This window comes from Salvelinus fontinalis, chromosome 18, assembly GCF_029448725.1.
Source record: "Salvelinus fontinalis isolate EN_2023a chromosome 18, ASM2944872v1, whole genome shotgun sequence".
NCBI lineage: Eukaryota > Metazoa > Chordata > Actinopteri > Salmoniformes > Salmonidae > Salvelinus > Salvelinus fontinalis.
Genome location: NC_074682.1, coordinates 24882865 through 24895057, shown reverse-complemented (window position 1 = coordinate 24895057; position 12193 = coordinate 24882865).

The following is a 12193-nucleotide window of genomic DNA, read 5'->3' as shown; positions in this document are numbered from 1 at the left end:
GAGAGAAGAAACCGCATCAGCCCCTCGAAAGTGAGGCAGCTTGCATTTCTGAATGCAAATCTCTCATAAAAGCGAAATATGGTCAGCATTACTGTGTGCTGCTGGTCATAACATGGCAATAAAGAAGAGAGAGATAGAGGGACCAGTTTAATGTTTTAAGTGGGATGCTGCAGTTTTGCACATTGTTATTTATTTTTCTGTGATATGGTGCAATATTCTATTATTATGTTGTTCAGATTGTATTCCTTTTGAATTGTTACATTTATATGCACTTTGTTTATATACATTTTAAAGTTATACTTTAAAATAAGTATTAAATAAATATTAAAATAAGTATTCAGAACCTTTGCTATGAGACTCAATTGAGCTCAGGTGCATCTTTTTTCTAATGATTTTCCTTGAGAAGTTTCTACAACTTGATTGGAGAAACTGTGACAAAATTCAATTGATTGGACATGATTTGGAAAGGCACACACCTGGATATATAAGGTCTCACAGTTGGCAGTGCATGTCAGAGCAAAAATCAAGCCATGAGGCCAAATTAATTGTTTGTAGAGCTTCGAGACAGGATTGTGTCGAGGCACAGATCTGCGGAAGGGTACCAAAATATTTCTGCAGCGTTGAAGGTCACCAAGAACAAAGTGACCGCCATCATTCTTAAATTGAAGAAGTTTGGAACAATCAAGACTCTTCCTAGAGCTGGCCACCCGGCCACACTGAGCAATCGGGGGAGAAGGGCTTTGGTCAGGGATGTGACCTGATGGTCACTCTGACAGAGCTCCAGAGTTCCTCTGTGGAGATGGGAGAACCTTCCAGAAGGACAACCATCTCTGCAGCACTCCACCAATCAGGCCTTGATGGTAGAGTGGCCAGATGGAAGCCACTCCTCAGTAAAAGCCACATGACAGCCCGCTTGGAATTTGTCAGAAGGCACCTAAAGGACTCAGACCATGAGAAACAAAATTCTCTGGTCTGATGAAACCAAGATTGAACTCTTTGGCCTGAATGCCAAGCATCATGTCTGGAGGAAACCTGACACCATCCCTACGGTGAAGCATGGTGGTGGCAGGATAATGCTGTGGGGATGTTTTTTAGCGGCAGGGACTAGGAGACTAGTCAGGATCGGGGGAATGATGAAAGGAGCATAGTACAGAGAGATTCTTGATGAAAATCTGCTCCTGAGATCTCAGGACCTCAGACTGGGACAAAAGTTATCCTTCCAACAGGACAATGACCCTAAGCACATAGCCAAGACAACGCAGGAGTGGCTACGGGACAAGTCTCTGAATGTTCTTGAGGCAGAGCCCGGACTTGAACCTGATCGAACATCTCTGGAGAGATCTGAAAATAGCTGTGCATCGACACTCCCCATCAGAGCAGGAGAGGATCTGCAGAGAAGAATAGCGGTGTGCCAAAGCTTGAGCGTCATACCCAAGAAGACGTGAGGCTGTAAATGCTGCCAAAGGTGCTTCAACAAAGTACTGAGTAAAGGGTCTGAATACTTATGTAAATGTTGTATTTCTGGGGGGTTTTCAAAAAGTTTTTTTGCTTTGTCATTATGGGGTATTGTGTGTAGATTGTTGAGGGGGGAAACAATTTAATCCATTTTAGAATAAGGTTGTAACATAACAAAATGTCAAAAGTCAAGTGTTCTGAATACTTTCTGAATGCACTGTATGTGAATCTACTTCTAACATAGTGATGTTGCACACTGCTGAAGAAACTGACTAAACTCCCGGGCTGGGTGATTTTCATAGTGGATGGGAGGTTCCCATGTTTTTTACATCTGTTTGGGTGATGGGATGGGATGTAGTGGATGGGGGGCGAAATGAACCTCACCGTTTAAATTTCAGTGCTGGTTCAAGTTACTGAGAACTTGAACCTTTGGCAATGTGCAAATTTGCTACATTTGTCATTAGCTGGCTAGCAAGTTCACCAATTCAGGATTAGATAACTGTCTGGGTATTCACAATTGACACTGCTGATTTTATGATTAGTTTGTTTGGTTATTCATCCCTGAACAGCTGAAAACGAAGACGAGAATGCCTGCTAGCTAGCCATCACATCCGATGAGCTAACATAGCTTGGCCAGCAGTAATTCAACTTTTGAATAAAACATTTATATGAAAGTAATATGTTGAACATTTTGACAGAATTTGGTGAATAAATAATCTTTATATTTACATTTTACAAAGTTATTCCTGTGGAACACTTCCCCCCCCAAACGAGGATTAATCTCTACCACTTCTCTCTCCTGGATCCGGGATCCTCCTCATCAAAAAAGCTGACTAGCATAGCCTAGCCTAACGGGACAGGGATATCATATAATATAATTTTCATGAAATCACAAGTCCAATACAGCAAATGAAAGATAAACATCTTGTGAATCCAGCCATCATTTCCGATTTTTAAAAAGTTTTACAGCGAAAACACAATATGTATTTCTATTAGCTAACCACAATAGCCAAAGACTCAACCGCATATTTTCACCATGTTTCTACCGCATAGGTAGCTATCACAAAACCGACAAAATAGAGATATAATTAGTCACTAACCAAGAAACAACATCATCAGATGGCAGTCTTATAACATACATTTATGTTTTGTTCGAAAAATGTGCATATTTGAGGTATAAATCATAGTTTTACATTGCAGCTACCATCACAAATAGCACCGAAGCAGCCAGAATAATTACAGAGAGCAACGTGAAATAGATAAATACTCATCATAAAACTTTTATGAAAAATACATGGTGTACAGCAAATGAAAGATAAACATCTTGTGAATCCAGCCAATATTTCCGATTTTTTAAGTGTTTTACAGCGAAAACACAATATAGAATTATATTAGCTTACCACAATAGCCAAACACACAAATGCATTTATTCACCGCAAAAGGTAGCTATCGCAAAAACCAGCAAAAGATATAAAATTAATTACTAACCTTGAACAACTTCATCAGATGACAGTCTTATAACATCAGGTTATACAATACACTTATGTTTTGTTCGAAAATGTGCATATTTAGAGCTGCAAGCCGTGGTTATACATTGTGAATATGTATCAACATTTCCCCAGAATGTCCGGAGCTATTTTGGACACTCACCTAATCTGACCAAAGAACTCATCATAAACTTTACATAAAAATACTTGTTGTATGGCAAATGAAAGATACACTGGTTCTTAATGCAACCGCCGTGTTAGATTTTTAAAAATAACTTTACCATAACAAACAGCTTGCGTTATTGTGAGACAGCGCTCGCCAAAACGGCGGAGAATAGGAATCAACATTTTCCACAGAAATACGAAATAAAATCATAAATTGTTCTTACTTTTGCTGAGCTTCCATCAGAATCTTGTACAAGGAGTCCTTGGTCCAGAATAAATCGTTGTTTGGTTTTAGAATGTCCCTTTCTTCTGTCGAATTCGCGCCACAATGCTAGCCAATGTTGATAACGTTCCCATTTTCTCTCGACGCAAAGAACGGAAAACTCCAAAAGTCCCAATAAACATTGAATAATCTGATAAAACTTGGTTGAAAAAACCTACTTTACGATGTTATTTTCGCATGTATCAAATAAAATCAGAGCCGGAGATATTCGCCGTGTAAACCGAACGCTTATCAGAAGACAATATCGAGGTACTTCGCGCGCCTTGGTAGACAAAGGAAATTCCTGACCTGCCACTCCAAAAGCTCTTGTTCGACCTCAGATCAAGCTAGACACCCCATTCCACCTTCCACTGCCTGTTGACATCTAGTGGAAGGCGTATGAAGTGCATGCATATCGATAAATATAAGGCAATTGAATAGGCAGGCCCTGAAACAGAGCCTCGTTTTCAGATTTTTCACTTCCTGCATGGAAGTTTGCTGCAAAATGAGTTCTGTTTTACTCACAGACATAATTCAAACAGTTTTAGAAACTTCTGAGTGTTTTCTATCCAATAGTAATAATAATATGCATATTGTATGATCTAGAAAAGAGTACGAGGCCGTTTCATTTGGGCATGATTTTTTCCAAAGTGAAAACAGCGCCCCCCTATTGACAAGAAGTTTTAAAGTCTGCCATTCGTTTTTGGAATTTTCACTGTGAATATAATGTTGAGAGATAAGCTAAAATTAACTTTATTGTCAGTGATGGAAAATTGTCATGGACACATAATACTACTGTATTTTAAATATCACATATCAAATCCATATAAAAAACATAACATTTCCATTTGACTACCCACTGGACATTTTAACAATGAAATGTGGTCTCATAAGTCCAAGGATGACCTTTAAAATATAGTAGCTGGTTCCTTTTAGTCACAATGTTTCATTGTGGATCCAAAGATGCTGTGTTAGTCAAAAGCTGCTCGCACCCCAGATACACTGACAAAATACTGTGTGCGCGCCACACCCCAGATACACTGACAAAATACTGTGTGTGCGCCACACCCCAGATACACTGACAAAATACTGTGTGCGCGCCACACCCCAGATACACTGACAAAATACTGTGTGCGCGCCACACCCCAGATACACTGACAAAATACTGTGTGAGCGCCACACCCCAGATACACTGACAAAATACTGTGTGCGCGCCACACCCCAGATACACTGACAAAATACTGTGTGCGCGCCACACCCCAGATACACTGACAAAATACTGTGTGCGCGCTTGCATGCATGCCTGCACGCGTGTGTGCATCTGTGTGTGTCTACGTGGGTGAGCGTGTGCGTGTGTGTCAGGACTCCCTCACCCCTGACAGACTCAGATTGCCACTGGGTGGAGGTGTGTTATTCCAGCCCAGCTGAGAGAGATCAGGTTTCATTCCCTTTTCTCTTTCTCAATCTCTCTCTCTCTCTACTCTTCTCTTCCTACTCTTTTCTTCCTCTCTTCTTCCCTACCTCTCTCCATCCTTCTTCCACTACCTTGCCCCTCTTTCAGTTTCTCCATCTCTCTCCCCCTCTCCCTCTCCACAGGGTTTGAAACATGCCCTAAAGCGTATCTTTAAACCTCAGCATTCCACTGTGGATCTGTTGCCACAGGGAAAAGATTTAAAACCGTTGAGTGTTTTTGGAAAGTTTAAACTTTATTTAATCTGGTGCTTTTTGTGAACTGCTCTGTTAGTCACGAGGGAGGAAATTTGTTCTTGACGCTTAAATCCCTGTGACATTTGGTTTGGAAGAGACCCGCCATACGCATACTAAAAACGTGCACACACACACACATACAAACACACACACACTTTACCACCATATGCATACTAAACAGAACCTCTGTACAGTACACAATGTGAGCCAAGGTGTAGGTTCCACCTTAAAAAGCACAACAATCTCTGATTGTTCTGAAATGTTTACTCAGTGCTTCAACAAAGTACTAAGTAAAGGGTCTGAATACTTAAGTAAATGTCATATTTCAGTTTTTTTTTAAAATAAATTAGCAAACATTCCTGAAAACCTGTTTTTGCTTTATCATTATAGGCTATTGTGTGTAGATTGATGAGGAACAAAACAATTTAATCAATTTAAGAATAAGGCTGTAATGTAACAAAATGTGAAATACTTTCCGAAGGAACTGTATAGTACTCAACATCTGATTTGCATCAAATTTTTTCCACCAATGGGTAAGATACCAAATAGCAGGAACAGCACCATCTAGTGGTCAGAACTTGGTAATATCAGGATGTATAATGGGACATAAACCTAACAGCTTCAATTACTAATTTCTCTGAAGAGGGGAAAATAACCATCACCAAATTCACTGGAAATACATTACATGCTCCCGAGTTATGCAGCGGTCAAAGGCACTGCATCTCAGTGCCTGGTTCGAATCCAGGCTGAATCAAGGCGCACAATTGGTCCAGCATCGTCCGGGTTTGGTCGGGGTAGGCCATCATTGTAAACAAGAATTTGTTCTTAACTGACTTGCCTAGTTAAATAAAGGTTAAATAAAAAATATTTTTTTTAAAATTGAACATAGAGAACATGGGTCTGTGGGTGGCTTTTGACTATTTTCAAGGGATTCCTCATGTCTTTCCCATTGGTACAAACAAGTTTAGTCCAAATCAGATGTTGGCTACTATATTTATTGAATATTATATGAATCCTGTAAAATAAAATGCCCAATTTGGGTGCAATCAGTTAGCTTAATATCTCAGAGATCAAATTATATTTCAACAAAATAATGTTGCAGGAATGCTAATCTTATATGTTTCTAACTGCAGAAACCATTTCAGAACAATCTGAGATGGTGGGTGTCATGGCTTGCTGAAATGACATGGAACGACCCAGGTGCAACACACAGAGACGTTATTCTTGGCTTGCTACACTAGAGTTTGGCGTATACGTGTTACTCATTTATATTAAACTACTGTATGTCTTACTCATCTGGAGAGAAATACTGGACAAGCTCAACCCGGGTTCTTTCGTGTGAGAGAGTTTGTGCGTCTGTGTGCATACTCTACGTTTGTGAATTTGTGCGTATGTGTGTCACTGGTGTGCATGTGTATATGATCATCGACATACACATTCGTGCATGTATTTATGCAATCGTATTGGCTTGTGTGTTGTGTGTGTGGTAGGTGTATATGTGAGTGTGTGCAGGCGTGCGTGTTTGAGGAAGAGGCTAAAGCTGAGCCAAGGCTAGCTGTTAGCTGTAGCTCTGAGAGGAACGCTGAAACACTGAGGTCCAGACAGACCCTCTGAGTCATGCTCATCCTGTACAGAGACCTCTCTCTGCCTCTCTCTGTGTATGTGTATATGTGTGTGTGTGCATGCTTGTGTGTTTGCATGTGTGTGTGTGTGTGTGTGTGTGTGTGTGTGTGTGTGTGTGTGTGTGTGTGTGTGTGTGTGTGTGTGTGTGTGTGTGTGTGTGTGTGTGTGTGTGTGTGTGTGTGTGTGCGTGCGTACTAGAGAATGTTTTTGCTGTCCTGTATGTTGACTCACTCTACAACAACACAGGACAGTTCTTTTTGGTTCTTTTTGGATAGGCTTGTTTGGGTTAAACTAATAGAAGAGGCCTATTGGGCTCTCACTCTGTGGTTAGGCCCAAAATTGTGAAACACACAAACGAACCAATAAAGTATACAAATGACACAATGATTTAAATACTCATATATACAGTGTTTACATTTATGTGCATACTAATACACACACAGGTCTGTGTTCCATCCACGTACAATTGGTATTAAGATCATTTAAGAAGCATTTTTGTGCTATCAAACTGTCACCCTATGTCACCCAAATGTCACACAGTTTGCCAATAGTTGTAACTGTCCCCGTCCAGAGCCATACTGTAGCAGCCACTCATACTGTAACTGTCCCCGTCCAGAGCCATACCGTAACTGTCCCCGTCCAGAGCCATACTGTAGCAGCCACCCATACTGTAACTGTCCCCGTCCAGAGCCATACTGTAACTGTCCCCGTCCAGAGCCATACTGTAACTGTCCCCGTCCAGAGCCATACTGTAACTGTCCCCGTCCAGAGCCATACTGTAGCAGCCACCCATACTGTAACTGTCCCCGTCCAGAGCCATACTGTAACTGTCCCCGTCCAGAGCCATACTGTAACTGTCCCCGTCCAGAGCCATACTGTAACTGTCCCTGTCCAGAGCCATACTGTAACTGTCCCCGTCCAGAGCCATACTGTAACTGTCCCCGTCCAGAGCCATACTGTAACTGTCCCCATCCAGAGCCATACTGTAGCAGCCACCCATACTGTAACTGTCCCCGTCCAGAGCCATACTGTAACTGTCCCCGTCCAGAGCCATACTGTAGCAGCCACCCATACTGTAACTGTCCCCGTCCAGAGCCATACTGTAGCAGCCACCCATACTGTAACTGTCCCCGCCCAGAGCCATACTGTAGCTGCCACCCATACTGTAACTGTCCCCATCCAGAGCCATACTGTAACTGTCCCCGTCCAGAGCCATACTGTAGCAGCCACCCATACTGTAACTGTCCCCATCCAGAGCCGTACTGTAACTGTCCCCATCCAGAGCCATACTGTAACTGTCCCCGTCCAGAGCCATACTGTAACTGTAAGTGCAGTCATCTTCAGTGTAATAATGCCTGTGATGAGAGCAGCACTCCAGTCTGCAGGCTCCTGAGGGCTCACTGAGAGAGAGGGCCCCAGCTGCAGAACAAAAGCATCTTTGTGAGTGATTGAAACCACATTTTCTCCTCCCTCTCCTCTCCTCCCTCTTCCCAGCTACGCCAGACCGTTCGAACCCACTGAAAACAATCAACGTCAAAAGTTTAAAATAATACCCAGAAAAACCTCCCTGCAGATATCTAAAGCACAAAGCGGTGGTCTATGTTGCACATACACACACACACACATAGTCATTGCCAACACTTCGCCTAGCTCTCCCAAATTCTCACTTTCAACCTGACCTCTTTCTTTCTCTCTCTCTCACTCTCTTTCTCTCTCCCTCCCTTGTCCCTTTCCCTTCCTTCCCTCCATCTCCTTCCATAATCCCCCCTTCTCCATTCCCCTCTTTCCTTCTCTCTCTTTTCTTTCTCTTCTTGCTAGAGTCAGTGTGTTGTACTGTGTTGTGTTGTTCTGTGTATTTTGTGTTGTATTTTCCTGCATTGTCTGTGATACTGAAAAAATAAGACCCACTCCAGGCATCAGCCACTAGATGAGACAAACTGGCTTTCACGGTGGAAATCCTGTCTTTAGAGCAATACCTCACCCTAAAACATATGTTTGCCAGACCTTTACATACCTTATGTTGTCTAAAGTAGAGCTGAGTAAACAGTACCCACCATATGTTGTGTAGACCCAACTACACGTAATTGCCAAAATAAAGGAAACACCAACATAATGTGTCTTAATAAGGATTTGGGCCACCACGAGCTGCCAGAACAGCTTCAGTGCGCCTTGGCATTGATTCTACAAGTGTCTAGAACTGTATGGGACGCCATTCTTCCACAATAAATTCCATAATTTGGTGTTTTGTTGATGGTGGTGGAAAACACTGTCTCAGACATTGCTCCAGAATCTCCCATAAGTGTTCAACTGGGCTGGAATCTGGTGACTGAGACACACACACACCCTTTAAACCCCCTATGCTCCTTTAAGACCCCTCTTTCAAAGACACTGAGATCTCTTCTTCTAGCCATGGTAGGAATAATAATAGGCAACTGGGCGTATTTATACAGGACCCTAAGCATGATGGGATGTTACTTGCTTAAATAACTCAGGAACCACACCTGTGTGGAAGCACCTGCATTCAATATACTTTGTATCCCTCATTTACTCAAGGGTTTCCTTTATTTTGGCAGTTACCTGTATACACATTAGGATAAATATGCAGTCTTCAATGCATCGGAAAGAGTTCCCAAGGGTAGTACAGTACAGTAAACAGTTAATTGGCTGCCTGGACATGGGGCTAGCCCAAAATTTTAACATACTGGGTTAAAATATTTGTACAAGTAGTCCTATCCTGTTTTGCGTTCTGTGCCTGTTTGACCCAGTATAGCAGCTTTCTGGGCTGTGATTCATGTTTCATCCATTGGAAGGTGATTTGAGAGGAGCGGGCAGACAGAGGTGTGGAATGTTTAGGGCCAGTGCCATATTTGGCTGGCTGTCAGATGATGAGCTGGCATATTGAGCTGCCGATGGCAACACATCATATCTCAGGAGTAGGGCAAGAGAACTTCCTGACCATGTGACTTGACCAAGAAAAAGCCTGGGAGGGAGTTATATGTAGGGGCAGGAGTTTAACCTGGTCAGGTCATGCTTTAAGGAAAAACTCCTGTTCCCGCTCATGAGGTGCAGAGCAGAGAGAAGTGTAATAATATAGAGGAATCAAATCAAATCAAATGTTATTTGTCATATGCTTCATGAATGACAGGTGTAGACTAACAGTGAAATGCTTAATTACGGATCCTTTTCCAACAATGCACGAGAAATAAATACACAGTGAATAACGAACAAGAATAATGAGTAAAAATAACATGGCTATATATAGGGAGTAGCAGTACCAAATCGATTTGCAGGGGTACGAGGTAATTAAGGTGGCTACAGCATGTACATATAGGTAGGGGTAAAGTGAATAGACAACAGGATAGATAATAGACAGTAGCAGCAGCGTATGTGGTGAGTGTGAAAGTGAGTGTGTGTGAGTATGAATGTGTCTGTTGCATCAGTATGCATGTGTGCGCGTGTTACGTTTGTATGGGTGCATGTAGTGTGTGTGTGTGTGTGTGTGTGTGTGTGTATGTGTGTGTGTGTGTGTGTGTGTGTGTGTGTGTGTGTGTGTGTGTGTGTGTGTGTGTGTGTGTGTGTGTGTGTGTGTGTGTGTGTGTGTGTGTGTGTGTTTTGGGGTGTCAGAGAATACATGTATATAAACTCTGCAAAAAAAGGACCCTGTTTTTTTAAAGTTGATTCGTAAAAAGAACCATAAACAATGAATGAACATGCACCTGTGGAACGGTCGTTAAGACACTAACAGCTTACAGATGGTAGGCAATTAAGGTCACAGTTATGAAAACTTAGGACACTAAAGAGGCCTTTCTACTGACTCAGAAAAACACCAAAAGAAAGATGCCCAGGGTCCCTGCTCATCTGCGTGAACGCACCTTAGGCATGCAGCAAATAGGCATGAGGACTGCAGATGTGGCCAGGGCAATAAATTGCAATGTCCATACTGTGAGATGCCTAAGACAGCACTACAAGGAGACAGGACGGACAGCTGATCGTCCTCGCAGTAGCAGACCACGGGTAACAACACCTTCAAAGGATCGGTACATCCGAACATCACACCTGCGGGACAGGTACAGGATGGCAACAACAACTGCCCGAGTTACACCAGGAACGCACAATCCCTCCATCAGTGCTCAGACTGTCCGCAATAGGTTGAGAGAGGCTGGACTGAGGGCTTGTAGGCCTGTTGTAAGGCAGGTCCTCACCAGACATCACTGGCAACAACGTCGCCTATGGGCACAAACCCACCGTCGCTGGACCAGACAGGACTGGCAAAAAGTGCTCTTCACTGACGAGTCGCGGTTTTGTCTCACCAGGGGTGATGATCGGATTTGCGTTTATCGTCGAAGGAATGAGCGTTACACCGATGCCTGTACTCTGGAGCGGGATCGATTTGGAGGTGGAGGGTCCGTCATGGTCTGGGGCGGTGTGTCACAGCATCATCGGAATGAGCTTGTTGTCATTGCAGGCGATCTCAACACTGTGAGTTACAGGGAAGACAGCCTCCTTCCTCAGAAATGTCCAGGAACTTGCAGGAGCCTTGGTGGAAGAGAGGGATTACATCTCACCGCAAGAACTGGTAAATCTGGTGCAGTCCATGAGGAGATGCACTGCAGTACTTAATGCAGCTGGTGGCCATACCAGATACTGACTGTTACTTTTGATTTTGACCCCCCCTTTGTTCAGGGACACATTATTCCATTTCTGTTAGTCACATGTCTGTGGAATTTGTTCAGTTTATGTCTCAGTTGTTGAATCTTGTTATGTTCATACAAATATTTACACATGTTAAGTTTGCTGAAAGTAAACGCAGTTGACAGTGAGAGGACGTTTATTTTTTTGCTGAGTATATGTATACACTGAGTGTACAAACCATAAGAAACATCATTTTTTCTATGACATAGACTGATCAGGATAATCCAGGTGAAAGCTATGATCTGTTATTGATGTCACCTGTTAAATTCACTACAATCAGTGTAGATGAAGGGGAGGAGACAGGTTAAAGAAGGATTTTTAAACCTCGAGACAATTGAGACATGGATTGTGTATGTGTGCCCTTCAGATGGTGAATGGGAAAGACAATAGATTGAAATGCCTTTGAACTGGGTATGGTAGTAGGTGCCAGGCGCACCGGTTTGAGTGTGTCAAGAACTGCAATGCTGCTGGGTTTTTCACACTGAACAATTTCCCGTGTCTATCAAGAATGGTCCACCACCCAAAGGACATCCAGCAATCTTGACACAACTGTGGGAAGCATTGGATTCAAAATGGGCCAGCATCCCTGTGGAATGCTTTCAACACTTTGTAGTCCATAACCCAATGAAATGAGGCTGTTCTGAGGGCAATAGGGGTGCAACTCAATATTAGGAAGGTTTTCCTAATATACTTAGTGTATGTGTGTCCAGTGTGTGAGCATAGAGTCACTGCAAGAGAGTTAGTGAAAAAAAGGGTCAAGGTGGGTAGTCTGGGTTAGCTATTTAGCAGTCTTGTTTAGCAG